The following is a 20,158-nucleotide window of genomic DNA, read 5'->3' as shown; positions in this document are numbered from 1 at the left end:
GTCAAAATAGAAAAACTGCAAAACGATAATGTGAGAAGTAAGTATGTGAATTGTGCAGAGATAAGATTGAATGCGAAGGAAATGGATGGTCTAAGCATAGACGAAACATGGAACCACATAAAAGTGTGTCTTTGTGAATCTGCTAGGGAGGTTTGTGGAATAAGTACGCAAGGTAGGAAGAAAGGTGATGCATGGTGGGATGATGAGATTAAAGCACTGGTCTCAGAAAAGAAGAAAGCATGGTTGTGTCTGATTGCGGCTGGCAGTGCTTCCAGCGAAGAGAAGTATCGAGCGAAAGAAATATATGAGGAATGTAAGAAAAAAGTAAGAGTTGGAGTGAAAGAACGAAAGAAACGCCTGGAAGAGGAAGAAGGAATGAAAATGACAAACCATTTCCAAGAAAACATTAAGTTGTTTTGGAAAGAAGTCAAAAGGTCCCGGAGTGGCCCAGAAAACGGAAGCATGAAAGTGATAAAATCAAAAGATGGAAAAATGTTGACGAATGAGGAAAAAATAAAAGAGAGATGGATGAATTATTTCGAGGAAGTCTTCGAAAGCGAAGTGAATGACAGTGATTCCAGTGGCGAATCAGATATGAATGACGATGGAGTGAATGTTACCGAAATTAGCATGGATGAGATAGAAAGCTCGATTAAATGTATGAAAAATGGTAAGGCTGTTGGGTTTGACAATATTGCTGCTGAATATTTTAAAGGAGGTAGCCGTGTAATTCTCACATGGTTGTGCAATCTTTTTAACCAATGTTTAAAGGAAGGTTACACGCCTTTAGATTGGAGAAGGGCTGTGATCATGCCATTATACAAAGGTAAAGGGTCACGTATGGAATGTGGGAATCATAGGGCTATTAGCCTGCTTAGTTCAGTTGGCAAGCTGTATGGTAGAATTTTGATTGAAAGAGTAAGAAAGGAAACAAAGGATAAAATATGGGATGTGCAAGGTGCTTTCATGAGTGGAAGGGGGTGCATGGACCAGATCTTCTCATTGCGTATGCTCACTGAGAAGTTTCTGGCAAAAAACCAGAAACTTTTCTGTGCCTTTGTAGATTTACAAAAAGCATACGACCGAGTCGACAGGAAAAAGCTATGGAAGGTGTTATCCAAGTATGGAGTGAATACGAATCTGATTCAGGCAATTGCGTCTCTGTATGAGGGAAGCGTTGCATGTGTTAGGGTAAACGGTGGTTTTACGGGGTGGTTTGATATCACAAAAGGTGTTAAACAAGGCTGCGTAATGTCACCGTGGTTATTCAATCTATACATGGATAATTGTATGCAAGAATTGAAAGAGGTGGGATTGGGCGCGAATTTGAATAATTTGAAAGTATGTTGCCTGTTGTATGCTGATGATGCGGTGCTGATTGCTAATAGTATAGATGATCTACAGTCTCTCGTGTCTAGGATGAACGAAGTATGCATGAAGAATGAGTTAATGATGAATGTAAGTAAGTCTAAAGTAATGGTGTTTGAAAGAGAGAGTACGAAAACAGTGTGCAATATAATTGTGAATGAGGAATACTTGGAGCAGGTGGATGAGTTTGTGTATTTAGGAAGTATGTTTACGAGAGATGGGAAGGCTGACAGAGATATCGAAAGAAGGGTAAATGCAGGTAATTCCGTTAATGGAGGACTAAACGCCGTAGGCGCTAACAAAAAATTGTCCAAAGAAGCGAAGTTAGCAGTCCACAACGGAGTGCTGGTACCTACCTTGATGTATGGAAGTGAGGCATGGAACTGGCAAAGAAAGGATGAAAGTAGATTAAATGCTGTTGAAATGAGATCCCTGAGGCGTATGTGTGGTAAAACCATGTTTGATCGTGTGAGGAATGTGGAGATCCGCAAAGAGTGCAAGGCTGATGTAAGCGTAATGAGTAAGATTAAGAAAGGGACGCTTAGATGGTTTGGGCATGTAGAGCGAATGAGCGAAGATAGGAGTGTAAGGAGGATATATGATGCAAATGTGAATGGTAGCAGAAGTCGGGGACGCCCGAGGAAGACATGGCACGATCAAGTGAATCAGATACTCGAGTCGGGCCATGTCAAGAGTCAGAATAATAGAAGAGTATGTATGAGACGATGTATGAATGTGAATGAGGCAAGGAGTGTGTGCCAAGACCGAGTTGTTTGGCGGTCCGTCCTCTCTGCCTACCCCTGCGGGGAAACGGCGTGATGGTTAGTTAGTTAGTTAGTTAACATTTTTTTAAAGATGAAACATAAACAGAACAAGACCCAGAAAATAAAATAAAATAATGGATATTTAAAAATTAGTCAAAATTATTTTATTCATTTATTTTATTTTATTAATACAAGACTTAGAGGGTACATATGGTTTTTGTGATATTTCACCCTCCATGGTAGGGATGACCCTGTGTTATGGTGGGTGAATTTTACAGTTTGAACAGAATCTATACATTACTATGAAATGAAAAAGAAAAATAAGAAAAATGATGAAAAGCTAGTTTGGGTTGCAAGAAGAAAATGGAGAAGTTAGAGAATTATAAGAAGATTATGAGATCTATTTACTAATAATTTGAGTAATTATTAGTAAATAGATCAGACTAATTATTTATTTACGTAATATACCGCTAAGTAAGAGAATAAGGATATGTTTTGTTTTGTCTGAAAGGTGATAAAATTGATAGAGTGTAGAATGAATGGGTATTGTAATTGTAATGTATTCCGTGCGTAAGGATCCATTTCGTAATTTGTTTTTTAAAGGAATGGGGTTGACTCACAGTTTTTAGGTTTTCAGGGATAAGGTTAAAGATTTTAGGAGCTAGGAAGAAAAATTGTCTTTGAGCTGACGTGGTATGTAGTGAAGGTACTTTGTAGTGACCGCTGGTTATTTTTCTGGTGGTGTAGTTGTGTTGTAAAAGAATTTTGTTTTTATACTTGAACAGGAAATGTATTAGCGAAAATTTTAGGTGGAGTTGTCGTATGTTTAAGACCTTATACTCTATGAGGAGTCGAGTGGAGGGGTATCTTATATTGTAAATCGAATGGTCGAGTGGTTAAGACGCTGTCCCTATAAAACAAGATATCCTGGGTTTGATTCCTAGTTGTGTCCATTGTCTTGTTATTTTCTATGAATTATTCTGTTTCATGTTTCTTTTAGATTTGTTAGTATTTATTATCTTCTTCTTCAATGGTATATTTATTAAGTAATATAATTTTTTTTATGCTAAGTGCGAATTTGTTTCATATGTTCTAGCGTGATTCGTGATCCTGTTGGGCAATATTACAAGGATGCACTTGGCTATTTAATTACCGCTTCCACTCGCCGTGTGACGTGACCGACATAATATTGCCCACCAGCGTGAATATGCGCGAACTGAAGATTGAACGAATGAGTTTTTTCAATATTTTCCGTTGATTAGCATGCAAATCCACAACTTTTCGCCCCAGCCTAGTACTTAATTACGACAAAATATTTATGTTATTAATTACGCATAAAATATTTATTTTATTTTTGTATTAATTTTTTATACACTTATTATTTATTTATTAGTGTTTTTATGTTTATATGTTGATGAAGCGAAGCGTGAGTGTCCACAAATGTATTAAAATATATGTATTGTTATGTCTCTGCTTTACTTGCAGATTTCTGTGTTGGGGACTCTTTCTTAAAGTAAAAGGTTCTTTTACTATAATTGTGTTTCTTTACGTAACAATTAAGAAGTCTGGATTTAGCTACACTGTTCATTACCCGAGGGTTGGTAATTCTCTGTTTCTAGAAGCTTGTCTGTCAATAACATCCCACAGGCAATTGCTACACTCTAGCGACATCTGTCGGACTCTTGAGTAAGCTTTATGACTATTGCCATCTATCGCTTGAATAATCAACTAATTACCATACGTGTTTGATGTGTGTACCTAAAATTAGCTTTTTGGCCGTTGCAGGCAACTAATAGGTTTAAAAAGATGTAATGTTTGAATTTGGATGAAGCAATAAGTGTATAAGTGCAACACACGTTCTTAGGATTGTGTGTGTTGATTCATATAAAGATTGATGCCAAACTTCACTGAGAAACAGCAATTTTTCAATCGATACGGATCACACTTCTACGAAGTTTCCATATCGGCTACTTTCAGGTACTATAAATAAAATATTTAAAGAACAATGTACCGTACCTACACATAACATCAAGGCCAAAAAAACACTGCAAGTAAAATGGTTTTCTTGGAAAATTATGCTAATCTTTTCATAGATATCAAAAATTACTGTCCACAAATAGAATTCTATTGAAAATCAACGTTACCACGATATGCACAAATTATTATATACCTACAATACAAAAACAGTGATAAAGCAGATCTGAAATATAAGAGGATTAGTTTTTATAATCAATTGAAATTTAAATGAAAAACAAAATAATTTCGACACATTTTTTTTTTGAGTAATCAATTGTCGCAACACATTTGCGATTAACCTTATTGCGATCTACATATAAAATAGCGCAATACCATTGCATAATGATTTCGGCTTTCACACTGCATTCTGACTAAGTCCCGAAAATCTTCTGGATGAAAAAAGAGAGGCCACTCCGGATATCGGATTCCAGAAGATTTTACACGTCAACAGATTGAGATGTAATCGGTTGACGTGTAAAAGCCCATCTACGCATATGACCCCACTAAGAGAGTCTGCATTCTCACTCTGATTGTCCGTGAATAGGAATTGAATTGAGGCGGGTTTGGGTACCGCCGCCCCGGGAACCATTTACTAGATAACCTGCACCTCTGCCAAAGGTCATCCCAAGTGGTTCGCTGCCATTGGTGATTTAGCAGAGGTGCCCGGGTTTGTCGGGTTAGGTGTATTCAGAATGCGCCGGCCCACCGGATGATCGGGAGAGGCTGGTTAGTGGAGACCCTTTTACCTCTCCAACTGGTCCCTAGATTCCTACTCGAACCCATACTTTTCACCATCCCAGAACTTCCTCTCCTTCATTTCCTTAAAAAAGACTCGACATAGCATCCCAAAAGATGACGTAGGCCCTGAGAGACACTTTATTCCTCAGAGCCTCCTGTGAGGGTTTCATATTAAAAAAAACGTTGCATAGATGGGACCTTAAAGAGACGGCGATGTGTGAGTGCGATGCGATGTAGAGCACCAAACATGAAGTGGTAAACAAATGTCTGCTTCATTCATTACCCAGTGGGATTTACGAGGTTTACAGTGCGATGCATCAGGCACTCCCCAACCACACGAAAGAATAAGAATAATATAAACTGATTAGGTACAATATCAACACATTAAAAGTTCTGTCCACATCTCTCGTTAAAAGTATTCTAGAATACAACTCTACAATTTGGTCACCTGTCTTTAATAATCACATTAATACCATTGAAGGAGTCCAACGCAAATTTTTGAAGTGTATTAATTTTAGGTTTGGAATTCCTTTAGAAACTATAGATATTGATTTTTTATTACATTAATTGAAATTGCTTAAGTCAAGTGATAGAAGAAAAATGTTTGATCTTATATTTTTGTACAAAATTATAAATTATCAGTTGGATAGCCCTGACATATTAATGTTGATTCAATTTCATGTACCTACCATTAGATCAAGGTCCTCTAGTATGTATTATTGTGACAATTATACCACAGTCTCAGGATATAACTCAATTATAAATAGATTGCACAAACTTGGGAACTTTTATGCCAAAATTGCAGATACTTTTAATATTCCCCTTGTAAAGTGTAAAGCTGCACTAATAACACATTTTAAAGCCACTTATTTTAATGAGGTCACTACATAACAGGTTTATATGATTGCTTTTTTCTTTACTGTTACTTTATTTGTTATGTTTTAACTAAATTTAATTGTATAATTTTTCTCATCAAAATTTAATACTGCACTATGTATGTGTAAAAAAATAAAATAAAAACTTTTGTGTGTAAATGGCACTTGTGCCGTAAATTATAAATATAAATAAATAAATTATGATCATCACCATGGTTTTTTTAACTGGGATCTACCAGACGCACCACAAATATTCTACAATGACTACTGTTGCTAGTCATTATTTTTCAGTTGTCAGACCTTCCCACCCTACACCAGTCATCTAGCACGCAGTCTATATACATTCCTTGGTCTAATTCTGGGTCACTTACAGTGGAGCGCTCAATTTTCCATGATTTTCGGCGTCTTAGTTTCTCAAGTTAATTTATAATTATCATACCAGAAAATACTTTACATTTTAAAAGAGTTACATTTTTGTCAGGGAGAAGGGGAGAAGAAGGTTGGGTAGTAGTTACCTCGATATTCAGATCTACTCACTAAACATTACTTTGATGGCCTTTGTGGTCGAAGGGTAAGACTTCCCACTAATAAGCAATCCGGGGTTCGCGAGTTTACATCCCGGCGTGTTCAATTTAGCCTGTTCGAGAAAAATTTCGATGATCTAGAATTAGAAATTAGATTCTTATAGGCGATTTATCACCAGAGTACTGCTTAGTGTATCTTACACCCTAGAAGGTTGTAACATTGAACATATAATGTGTCTCCAGATGCAATAATTCAATATCAATTCCAAGTACCTAATCATTACTCTGTAACGTAGTAAACTTACCATTTACAGGTTGTTGCAATCTTTAGTAAAACCCATGCATCCAGAATCCAGTGTGTGAGGGGGAGGTCAGGGGGAAACGTAACGTCGGGAGAGTAGGGAGCTAAAGCGAACACAACACGTGTCTGATTGCATCTGAAATGTCAATTGCCTGTTTGACAAATCCAGTTTGATCTTGCGTCGTTGTTTCCCTCTTGGCTTTCCCCAGTAGCTACAAACCCTCTCTCCCCTATCTTTGAGGATATCGGATTCTGTGGTTTTATCAGTTGAATGTATATTTACGTAAAAAGCAATTTAATATGTATTTTTGTAGTTTTTGAAGTAAAGCGGTGATTTTTGTTTTTTTACACGAGAAAGAACAACATTACCACTGAACCTGTCGAATTTGTCCACTCGGCTACTAACTTGTAACTTATCATCACTAGATGATAAGTTACTAACCTAACCTAACCTAACCTAACAATGTAAAACCAACGGATATTTGTATATATTGTAACAAAAGAAAAACAAACAGCGTAACAAGTTAAGTCCCATTTGTACCGATTTTAATAAAGACAAATAAACAGAGAAGACTTTCAATGTTCAAAAGGATGTATAATTTTCAGTCAAAGTAAGATTATTTCACTTTACTTTGGACACACCGACATGCCTACAGCATATTTCAGTAACCTTATTTTAAGTAAGGCAAAAATCATTATCAACTTTGATCTACGGGTTCAATCAGTAGCTAGGTAAAGAAAAAATCGTTAACCTCAAAACAATATTTCAGTCACCTGATTTTACATAACTTGTGTCTCTTCAGGGACAAGTTAAAATTTTGCAAAATTCAATCTCTACGAAATAAAAATCTATATTTGTTTATTTACATACAATATTGCCCTATTCTGAGTTACTTACCGATGCGATGTCAAATAAGACGAAATCACCAAACTCCCTTGTTGCGAGAAATAAGGAATAACATATCAAAAAATCTTTTCTTTTTTCTCAACAAAGCTAAGTGCCCGCAGGGGGAGTGTGACACAAATCGAGTCGAATTTACATAAATTGGATTTGATGCGACTTCTCAATTTACCCGTGTGTGGCTCGGCACGTATTGCTCCAATCTCCCCCGCAATCGACACAAAGTAACGTGGAGATGCGGCTTTAGTATTCGCCCACAGATTTTATAAAGTTTTCTCGTGGAAATGTTCAAATATTCTTTTTGTGTTCGAAAACAGCATGCCCTATTTTTACAATGATTTTAGTTTAATATCGCTATCGTTGTGAAATTTAACAATTTATTGTCTAATTATGTATTTCAGTGATTTTATAACTTTTGTTAAGATGTCAGAATTATTTGTCATAATATTACCATTTTTGCGAAAGTATCATACCTTACTGCCAAAATAGATATTTTTTAGGTGAATACCGCACAAATTCCCAACCGTATGAAGCCGTTGAATCCCCAATTAGGGTAATTTGTTTGTTTGAAAGTGGTGGGTAAGGGTAGGAAATGGGAAGAGGAAGGTGGGGGAGAAATATGAGCTTTTAGTCTATTTTTAACTATCACTTTTTATTGTACAAATATCATTTATTTTGAATTCTAGCGCAGAATAAAAAGCTTGAAAAATGTGTATTTAAAAATAAAGTTCACAAAAAGTTGCCACGGCTGATAGTCGAACCCAATCAACTGCTTGGACCATTATGCCACCAAGTATTTTAAGACTGGAGTCATAAATTCTTTATATTTACCCACTGATCATAGTAAGAATATTTTTTAAATTTTTGTATTTATAATTTTGTACATCACAACCGAAATTATATTGTTCAATTCTAATTCTTGTCTTAACTATCCCGCAGCCAAGTAAGGGAGTAGGTAGTACCCAAAATTATCATCCTCCTTTTATTAGCTTAAATGCTTGACATAGATTAAAAATATATATATATTTACTTTAATATGTATGAAAAATTGTATGAAAAAATGTTGATTCTGTAAATATAAGACTTAAATTATACAAAATGAAACAAACACTTAGTTTTAAACCACTTTATTTCGAGTTATATTCGTCGACCGGTTTCGATTGGACTCAATCTTCATCAGGACAATAAAATATAATACTTATTATTACATACAGTATTATATTTTATTGTCCTGATGAAGATTGAGTCCAATCGAAACCGGTCGACGAATATAACTCGAAATAAAGTGGTTTAAAACTAAGTGTTTGTTTCATTTTGTATAATGTCAAGCCACAAAGTGTTTGCTTTCTTCGATAACTTAAATTATAACTTATAAACATGTATATGTAACTAAACTTTAAGCACCTGTTGACAAGCCAATTCAATTGGCTTAGCAGGACTTGTTTGTTGATATGTACTAACTATTTATTCAATAAAAAAAGTATTTTCTTTATTTCTGCGCAAATACATAAGTTTCAATTCATAATTGACTGAAAAATTGGGATTTCTATAGTTTAAAAGCCCATAAGAAATACCATAAATGCATGGGTCGTCGGAAGGCCCACTTGGTTACAGACGTTTTGTTTGGCATCTTGGCCTGCCAAGAGTTAATACTCGTATCACTTGTAGTGATAACGTTATGGGTTTTTTTTTCAAAAATTATCAATAAAAAAGTAGCTTTTAATGGTAATAATCTTTCATATGCTTGTAGTGAAAATAACACAATTTCTTATAAAAATGATACAAATATACATTTTGTAAATATTTATTTATATTTAAATCCTATTAAACTACTTTTTTGTTCATAAGCCGGTGGTAAGTATTGCCAACCTTTTATAAATTTAAAAATATTTTTAAACCGTATAAATATAATTTAAAAATTTAAATTGAAGTGAAAATAGCAACAAATATTCATATTATCTTTATCATTGTGATGATCAGCACTTGTAGAGACCTAGTATTCTTTTCATTTTATTATAATAATACGTTTTATCTACAAGTGTTTAACAACAGAATTTATTTTGTCAGTTGCAAAAAAATTGCATATGAAATAGGTATATTGAAATCTATAAAAATAATATAAAGAAGGATATGATATACCCGAGCGTCGCGTGTTCGATTCCTCGGCTGGCTAAGTCCTCCATCACAGCACAAGCAACATTTTCGGCTTTCTGTGGTGGTAGTAGGAGATTTTCAAACATTGTTGGGTTATTCGTAACCTGGGAATGTTTGTCTTTCTTTTTAAAAAAAAAAAATATATATATTTGTGGCGTTCGGATTTGTTCCTTTTTTTTAAATCTACAATTATTCGGAGATTGATGAAATTTTTGCACACTTGATCTTCGAAATTGGAGAAAAGTTACTGTCTATATACTGTAGATATTTCAAAAAATCCCTCACCACTTTTTTCATCCATAACGCAAGTCTTAAGCGAAGTGAAAAAAAACTTCAAAATCTCCCACAGTTTGAGGAACTTTAGGTTTTGGAAGTTTTATTTATAGTAGCTCCCGATGTTAACACGTCGTTCTAAAACTTTTCATTTCGAGACCCGACGTGACTAGCGATCTTCCCCTGGGACTTCTCTGCTCCGTGATTGGAATTCGGAGATCTTCCTGGAAACGGCTTATTAAATACCTAATACGAATATTATGTGACGTCGTCGCGAATCCACAGTATTTATATGAGTGCATCCGTTTGCAATCAACTATTAATATTTATCTTTATATCTGTGTCGATAAAAAATACCTTCCAAAGAAATTGGTACACGACGAAGACATTCACAGATATAGCAAAAGCACGTGCAATGTCGTGCAATGAAATTGAGCTACTGAAAAATGACAAAGCCAATAAAAACAGTATTATATTCAAAGGAATGCAAGATTATAATGCGCTGCCGGAAACCATAAAGCCTGCACAGATTAATAGATTCTAGCGGGATTGTACACGGAGAAACCATACTGATAAAAAATATTACTAATTCGTTAAGAATTTCTTAAAATTATTCGATATCAGGTTGAAAACGGGATGTCAGGCCCTTAACAAATGAAATGATAGGTTTCTTATTTAGTAAAATACCAATGAATTATCACGATGTTGGAACACATTATTAAGACAAACGCAGGTGCATGAACACGTTTTCTGAAAATATAACGAATTTACTAAAAAAATATCAGGAAGCGGCCTGCAGTCCCGTTATTAATAAATCAGCAATACTCATTTCTCTCCTTGTAGGAACTATATTAATCTTAAAAAAATGTAATAAATATTTTAATTGTAATAATGTACGTGTGTAAGACATAATAAATTAGACATTTTTAAACTTGGATATGCAAATGGTTAATGTAAAACAAAAATACTGCAGTGGTATCCGAAGCAGTAAAAAATATCGAACGGTGAGGCCTTGCGTCATGAATTCTTGAACGGTGAGGACTGACGTCATGAAATCTCGAACGGTGAGGTCTGGCGTCATGAAAACTGAATGAATTTATAACTGTCAGGAAATTATCGAGTCGAGTCTCTGAAATTTTCTCAATGTTTTTGCCAGACTTATTTGTAAGATTTTATATGATTTTTTTAATTAAAATCTTGGTTTTCCTAAAAACCATTTTCATGCTTCAACATTACCCGTCTTCTTAATGTATATCTTTGTCCTATTTGTCATTGCATTATTCACGTTAATGTATTTTCCTTTTTATGGTCGTTTACATTTTTAACCACCTCGTTTTGCATGTAGGTACAGCAATTTAATTCATGAATAAATAAATTAATCGATTACCGATTAACAGTTGCCATTGCAAAACATCCAGCCTCACTGCAATGATTAAAATTAAAGTCACATCAAAAAACTCTACGAATGTGTAATATACTCTCAGTATCTCTTTATTGGTTTGAGACATGTATAATCTGTTACCAGATATAAACAGTTGGGTACTTCTCTACCTTTGTTTTCCAATCTCATTCCTTTCAGCATCACATCATTTAGGAACTCTATAGTGCCACTATCTTCTGGAAGTTGAAATATACATACAAAACACTTATAACAAACTTGGTATTTACGTTCATTTTTGTGTTTTTTTTTTCTTCAGATTTGTCAATGAATATTTATAAAAATACTAACGAATCTTGCCAATTGAAACTTAATCAAACAAAAAGTAAGAGATAAGATCTACAATAAGAATGTCAAAGAAATTTCGGTAACCAATTTCCCTCCCTTCCCAGGCGCATAATGTTTTACATTGCAATGCGAAAAGTTATATTAACCGATCACTAGTAAGGACTAAACGAAATATCCGAAGAAAGGAATAAATTTGAATGCACGCTACATTAAATAATATCTCTCGAGCTTTCGAACACCCCTTATCTCGCTGTTATTCGTAAACCGCCCTTTAAACTCCGGTTTAGGCTTGTGTTCAAACCCCAATTCGTGCTTCCGAATCGATTTGTGAATATCGCCACCGGAACATATTTTTGAATTTCGAATTTGGAACTTCTGAAAACGCCTTTTCCGGTCGAAACAAGAAAATACGCGGGAAAAAACAAGAGAAGGGCGATAAATTTCATATTATTCCGTTTCGAATTACGAATGCTTAAAACCAAAGTTTAAAACGTCGTAACTCGTTAACTAATCTCAAGCCGTAAACGTGCTTATTTTTTGTGGTAATAAGGAACGTATTAGCTTATTGACAATTTTTTGTTAGGTTTGATTCGATTTTCTTCTGGTTTTTAAGTACACCGTTAGAAGACATAGCTTTCTTGTTCGATAATGTGAATTTTACTTTCATCTCTGTTAACAATATGTTCTTTCTTGGTGGAGGGTGGGTTAAAGGGGGTGGTTTTCGGGTGGAAATAAGTGGGTGGAGGTGCTGCCTTGATGCCACCCAGTCGGAATTCGCAATTTACGATAAATTAAGCAATATGAAGTTTCGAGACGGCAGAATCTATAAATTTTATTCCTGACGTATTTTTCGATACAAGAGAGGGATATTGTTTGCGCTTGTTCATGATGGTGTTTTTATGAAATAAATCATAAGATGAAAACAAGAATATAAATCTATCGAAAACATCTATTTTTTATTGTATTAGTTATTTTACGATCTGTGGATGTTCCTTAAACTATATTTTGGCATATTGTTTTAACTCGACCTTTTGACATTTCGTCTGTCTGTGAATTTGTTTTTAAGTTCTTTTCTTATTTAAGATGCTGGCCATGTTGGATACTGCCTTATACTATTTTGCATCAGCGTGGATCCTACTACGAGCTATCAAATTGGAATAATAAAAATTATAGTACCTACCTGCCTGAAGAAAAATATTAAAAATCATAGCCTTTTGAGTAGTGACGTTTCTTTGGACAAATTGCGTTATCAATTTTTTTTAAATATATGGCTCATAGTGCTACTTACAAATCTTATGAATTCATATGAAATTTTGGTTTTTATTTATTAAATAAGAACAAAATTAGAAACATACAGTTTTACACGTCAGGTCTTCTGTTTCCTGAACTACAGGGTTTTCCAATAAGAGGTGTTATTTTTAATAGTCCGCTATTTCGGTAGATGTTACTTTTGAAGCTGTCATTTTTTTACATTTGACAAGTAGAAACTACTTCATTAATAAAAATGAAACGATACACGCTTCAACAACGCATTGAAATTATTAAAATTCACTTGAGTGAATCAAATGCAAATCATCTTGAGTGATGAGGCCCATTTCCACCTCGGTAGCTTCGTCAACAAGCAAAATTGTCGCATCTAGGGCAGGAAAACCCAAGAATTATTGTTGAAGAGAACTTTATCCTCAACGTGTGACTGTTTGGTGCGGTTTACGGTCCGGCGGAGTCATTGGATCTTACTTTTTCGAAAATGAGGGTGGAGCAACAGTTACGGTGAATGGATTGCGAGATCGAGAGATGATTAATGATTTTTTATGGCCGGAATTGGATGTTATTGATCTGGACAACGTTTTATTTCAACAAAACGGCGCGGCGCTACGTGCCACACAAGCAACGAAACCATTGATCTTTTACGATAGAATTTCAAAATAACACCTCTTATTGGAAAACCCTGTATTAGCAAATACCCTATGATGTTAATAATACCTTTAACTTCTGACATTTTCCATACACCACAATGGTAATATGCTAAACTAGCGCCTTCTAGCAGAGTGAGTTGTGCGCCTTAGTTTTCTTTCATTCATTTGAATGTATTTTTTGTGAAATATATATTCTTTATATTAGCTTAATAAATTTTAGTAATCGAAACAAAAATTAACGAACCTACACACAACCTTACCACTTTTTTTTTCGTCCATAAAAAAATATTATAGTCGCTATTAACTGTGTCTTTGATGGTTTATAAGTGTAATTAAATACTAATACACTTGCGAAAAAAATTAGAAAAATATTTTTCGAATTTTAAATATTTTGATATTAAACATCAATATTTATGATATATTCAATAATTCATTACCATTAACATTGACAATGATTCATATGTTCAACATTAACAGAATGCCACATGGAACTAACACACCATTTCTGAAATAACCTCAATGCTTCTGTTAAAAAGTTTTAGTCGTATACTCCACTTTTTACGTAATCGAGAACATTTTATTTGATAGAATTTAACCAACTCAAATTATATTTCACAAACTAACCTGTGAACGTTTTTTAGCATCCTAAAAACAACTTGGAGTTTTTTTTTATTGTATTTAGATACTTAAATCAATGAAGAATCTACTGTTTGGGACGTTTTTTATAATATTTTTTAATCAATATTGTCAAAAGACAAATTAGGAAGCGCAAAACTATGCCACAAATTGCGACATATATTCAATCCAGAGTTGTTGATATTGCCAATATTTTACTGGAGTTGGACTATTATTAATATAATAGAGTACTTTTGGACCCCGCAACGCTTCGCTATTGCTAATATCTTTCTCGAGCATCTCCGACTTCTTTCGCCCTCTAATACAGTATACCACAATGTTATTGTTAAAAAAATACACTAACGCGTCTTTAATTCGACCTCGTATCTCATTCCTATGCAGAGATATTGCCTTAAGTAATTCTCGGGCGTCCGACTTTTTCTACTATTAAACCACCCTCTAAACACTCCTGACACAAATAAGAACATAGTTTGAAATTTCAGCGATATCTGTCGACTATTTTTCGAGTTTTGCGAGCGCAAACATACGGAGGCAGAATTTTTATATGTTTTTGTTCATTTTTTCTTTGAAAATCAATTTTCTTAAATTAAACGTTAACACGCGATAGCAAGTTTGGTTCAATTGATGTGTAATTAATCATTAATGTTAATGATATCAGAAAAAATATATAAATTCTTTTAGGAAATTGATGGATATATGATCGATTAAAACGAGAGAAGAGAAAAATTAGTAATGGCAAGCGTGACATTCTTGATTAAGTTTTTGTTTTGAACGCACCCATTTTTTTCCTCTTTAATATGTCATTTTCGATTTTAAGTTGTTTGAATATTATTATTAATATTGTATTAATAGATAACATTTTTTATTTATTTCGACGCATTTTTCTTAAAGAGCTAAAATGAGCATTTTCCAGAACAATCTTATAATCATAATCATTAATATTAAAAATCTCGCTGACATATTTTAATTAGGTCAGAATGATTTATTTCTGCTTGACAAGATTAAAAATGTAGATACAGTGATAAAATTGACTCACCTGAAATGCTATAAATGATGACACATTCTGTCAAACAACATCAAAATCAATATGCTCACACAAGATTACGATGCAATATGCAAATTTACTTCAATACGAATCCTCAACCCCCCACTCCCAAGAAATAATCATTACCTACCCCTCCAGCCATTATTATCACGCATTATAGCCACGATACAACGACCCTCTCTAACCCCCAACACTCCTTACCAACCCACCACCACCACTCCTAATCCACCCTTATAAGACGACAATGAAATATTATTGTCACCACACTTATTTTATATATTATTCTCGATGTATGTGCATTGCAAGTATGTAGGAAAATCAACTAGGTGGGTTCACTGTTCTTTGGTAGGATGCCACAAATTTGCCGAAACTCATAATTGTAGTAAAATTACAGTACAGTTTCTCAATTGGTTGAATATTTATGCGATGATTTTATGATCTCCTGATTTATTACTTAGCCTTACCTAACTTAACCGAATCTAAACTAACCTGACCTTATCAGGATAAACTAAGTAATTGCCCAGTAATTTATGGTTTTGTCGAAATGTTGATTTCTTAATTTTTTTAATGTGAATTGTTGAATTTTATCGCTATTTAAATTACATATAAAAAATACAAACAATTACATATCCCCTTTGTGTTAAAAATTAATAGAAAATGTGGTGCGAGGCGATGGGTCGAGAGAGACCGGCTGGAAAAGTCAAAAAGTCTCTCCGCGGAAGGCCACGCGTAGATGGGCAAACGCCCTGCTGCGAACCCAATTACCCCAGCTAAGTCACCAAACATATTAAACCGCTTTTGGTGACCTATGGCAGGGGTTATCCAAAAAATCGTTCCCGGAGCTGCGATACCCATACCCGCCTCCCAAATAGAAATAATGTGAAACAAAACAAATACTACACTTATTATTTTTGTTTTAATGATGAAATAATTTTTATAAGACAAGGTTTTTATGCATAGCACAAAGGATAACAAATTATTAGTATAGTCGTCAGAAATATCCATACAAATTGATAATATCTCCCGAGTAAAAATAAATGCCGCCGACGGGAATTGAACCTACACTTTCTGATGTCCGGTCAGGTGCTCTTGACCACTGAGCTATATCGGCTTACAATGCAAAAAAATATAATAAGTAGTAATTTTCGATTGAAGTAATTATTAGATATTGAATTATTTGGCGGGTTGGGAAATTTATTATTATAACCACAACAGAAAATTTACCTAAAGCATTTACATTTTTTTAAACTATTATATGGAATTTTATACAGGGTGTTAGGGGGTAAAGTGCGCTTACTTTGGAAGGTGACACTACGTGATGGTAAAAGTGAAAAGATAATTAACTTTTTTAGAAATTCCAACTCTTTTTAAATACTAAAAATATTTTTCCATAGTTGAATATTTATTTTCCCATACAAAAAAAATCATCTTTCTTACGTGGTATTAAAACGAGGAATTTCGATTTTTTTTACTTATATCTATGTACTATCATGGAAAATCAACCCCTGACGTTATCGCACTTTACCCTAGGATCCCCTGTATTTGTTCAGCTTGCAAATGAAAATGTCCACATGCGAACCTTTCCATTTTTTGCGACATTTTAAAACTACAAATCAATATACTAGTTTAATGTAATCCACTTTCTTTTTGACCTATTTGAACAACGGTTAAAGTTATCATGGCATATTATAGAATAAATTTCAAAATGTATTTAAGAAAAGACACGGACATTTCTCAGACACAATATTTTAATTAAATAAAAATTTAAGAGCAGCGTCAAACCATTCTCGTATCTTTCATTTCAATGGGATATGTCTCACGTGAGTTTCCCACTTTGACATATTACGGTACATCCTGTTCCCAATACGCGCATTAAAATACCCATTCCTTGCGCTTTCGGGATACGGATACCCTGTATAAGAGAAAGTATTGGTTTTTCAAGCATTGAAAATTTATGGTTTTTTCACTAGATGAAATACTTATCGAAATGCTTATTTATAATTCATTATTTAAATTTTGAAAATTTGAAAAAACAATCCTCCATCAAAGTTTACACCGTGATCATCATTCACCGGTTTGATATGTTCGAGTTTATTGAGGTTCAAAATGTTCGAGTTTATTGAAGTTCGATATGTTCGAGTTTATTGAGGTTGACAACCTAAAAAAGTACAAAGCAATATTATCAACATACATTTTTTTTAAATGTGAAACCGCACAAGAGTCCCAACTGCTCCCAACCGTATGGATCCAGCAAGACTATGGCATCCCCAATTAGGGTATGTTATGAGGCAGAAGGTTGTAAGGAGGGGAAGGATATGGAGAAGAGAAAGGTAGGAAATTACCGCTCTATTCAGATCTGGTCACCAAATCCATTTAAACATTTCAATTCTGAATGGTAGTCTTACACCAGGGCTATACTGAGAATATATTTCATTTTCATTTCAAAAAATATGAGCGTGAAACGAAATGTACAGGGCCGAAAGCATTACGTAAAATGCAATCAAAGAGTATTGAATCACTTAATAAATAATCTCCAGAAGTATGATCCACACCGATATAAAAGAACCTATAAGTCGCCTATTAACTATCTAACATAAGACCTATTGACTCCCAGACCCTAGACGTAGATACCAATCCAATCAATTTTTATATTTCAAATTAAGTTAGATTTTCGATATTAGATAAATTTCACAAGATTAAGGCACAGTTTTCTTCAGTGTTGTAATGAAAATTGTACGTTTTTTACACGAGTCCCATTTGGGTTTCCTGTACGGTATCAGAATCGCAAGCAATCGATTTAAGATGCACACTGTCAACAGTGGATTGGGCGACTGTACGTGACAAAGGGAGGCTAAAGCTGCAAAGAAAATCCAGATGAATTGCACCTGAACAACTCAATCTGAGATGATTTAAAACAAAGTTATTGGAAAGTGGAGAAAAATCTAAGCCGAAAACCAACAGTACGTTAGTTCAAATGGTAATAAATTAATAGTGTTATTTTAATACTCACCGAGATTCTATGGACAGACAGGCGCATCGATCTACACGTTCTAATAGATCTGACAGTAACTAACAATCCGAAGGTCACGGGTTCAATCTCACTGTGCGCAAGTAAATTTTATTTGATTGATTTGTGTTGTTACACATTTTAATCGTTTAAAATAGTATAGTGTGTATTTGCGCTCACAGTAGAAGACACTCTCAGAATCGCTTTGATGTAAGGTAAGACAACTATTCAGAATTGAAACGTTGCTTGAAATTGCTTTAGTTGTATTTGGTGACCAGAAATAATGAATACCCAGGTACTTCATCAGCTTCCTCTTCCCCATATCCCTTTCCTCGACACCATCTTCAGCCTCACAATTTACCCTGATTAGAGTTGCCGTAGTCTCACTGGCTCCAAAAGCAGTTGGGAATTTTGGGTGGAATTCACATACAAAAAAATCAACTGTCTGCTTTTAACGGTGTCATTACGAAATTACATAAGCGCGAATTTCTTCATGACTGCAAATCGCTAACGTACAGTTAATAGTTCACGTCGAATGAATTAAGAACACAATCGTTGTGAACCATTGCTTGTTCATTATCGATTGGGAATGATGAGAAGTTACCGACATTATCGATAAAACCTTTGTCGATTAACCATGCTTGATATCCCGGAATAAAAAACTAAGCAGAATTCTTGCCTAAACAGACTATGCAATAATTACAATAGCGTATTATCCAAGGTTGATATTTTCAGTTGCGAACTTACCAAATACAAGAGGTCCATAAAAGAATATATCTCTGATGGTTTGTGAATAATGTTTATGTCTCTAATGTTTATATCTCTATTATGATTTGTTGTATATCTACAACCTCTCTCCATTGCTATAAATGTATTGTTTTCTAAATTTTTTGTTTTATGTAATCTTTTGTTTTGTATAATTTTTTTAATACGTATTCCTTTCTCACAAATTTAAATAACTTATTACATATTATGCTGTCTCAGTTAAAGTCACAAGGAGGAAATTCATAATTGGTTTTATTTTACTATGTAATACTTATGTACAAACTGATTAAATGTAAACTGTCGATTTCCCGAAAATGAATAAATAATTATAGACGTCAATTTTTTTTAGTTTAAGGTAAAATTTTAAAATTTTTAATTGTGTGCTAAATATATTTCATATTTGAATAAAAACAGGTTAAAACAAAAGTGGCGATACATTACGCTATACGCATAATGGCTTCGCCTATTTCAGCATATCGCTCGCTATACACCACCAACTGGAATGTATGGCGAGTGATATGTTGAAACGGGCCATGCCACGAGAATATAGCGTGGTCTGTCACAGGCATAAGTTAAGCTAGATTAGGTAGACAGTTATTTAAGATTAGGTTAGTGTAATATTAGTAGGTATTAGTGTAGTAGTGGTAGGTATGTGAAATTTAAAGCTTACAATAATTGACCATTGAAACCACGTCATCATCGGATCACGTTTTTATGTGAGTGACGCAAAAGAGTCCCAACTGCTCCCTAATTGAACCTTATGGGATCCTTAATTATGTATATTGTGAGGGTAAGGGGAAAGGAAGGAGATGGGGAAGACAAAGGTGTGGAAGTACCTGACCATTCAGATTACTAAACACGGCTAAAGTAATTTCAAGCAACGTTTCGATTCTGATACTGATACTGAGAGCATCTTCCACTCTGGAACTTTCCGCAAATGTACTATTTTGTGTTATTTTAAATTAACGAATTGTGAAAAAAACATAATTAAAATTACTTGCGCACCCCGGGATTCGAAACAACCACCTCCTGATTGCACGTTGAGAGCCTTTTTCCTCGACTAAGCACTTGAGTAAGCAGCCCTTAAAATAGACATATATTTCACATCTCTCAGTATATTTTCATAATATTTCATGAGAATTATTTTCA

This window comes from Hesperophylax consimilis, chromosome 22, assembly GCF_061612785.1.
Source record: "Hesperophylax consimilis isolate HC1 chromosome 22, BYU_Hcon_1.0, whole genome shotgun sequence".
Classification (NCBI taxonomy): domain Eukaryota; kingdom Metazoa; phylum Arthropoda; class Insecta; order Trichoptera; family Limnephilidae; genus Hesperophylax; species Hesperophylax consimilis.
This window is presented reverse-complemented; position numbering follows the sequence as displayed.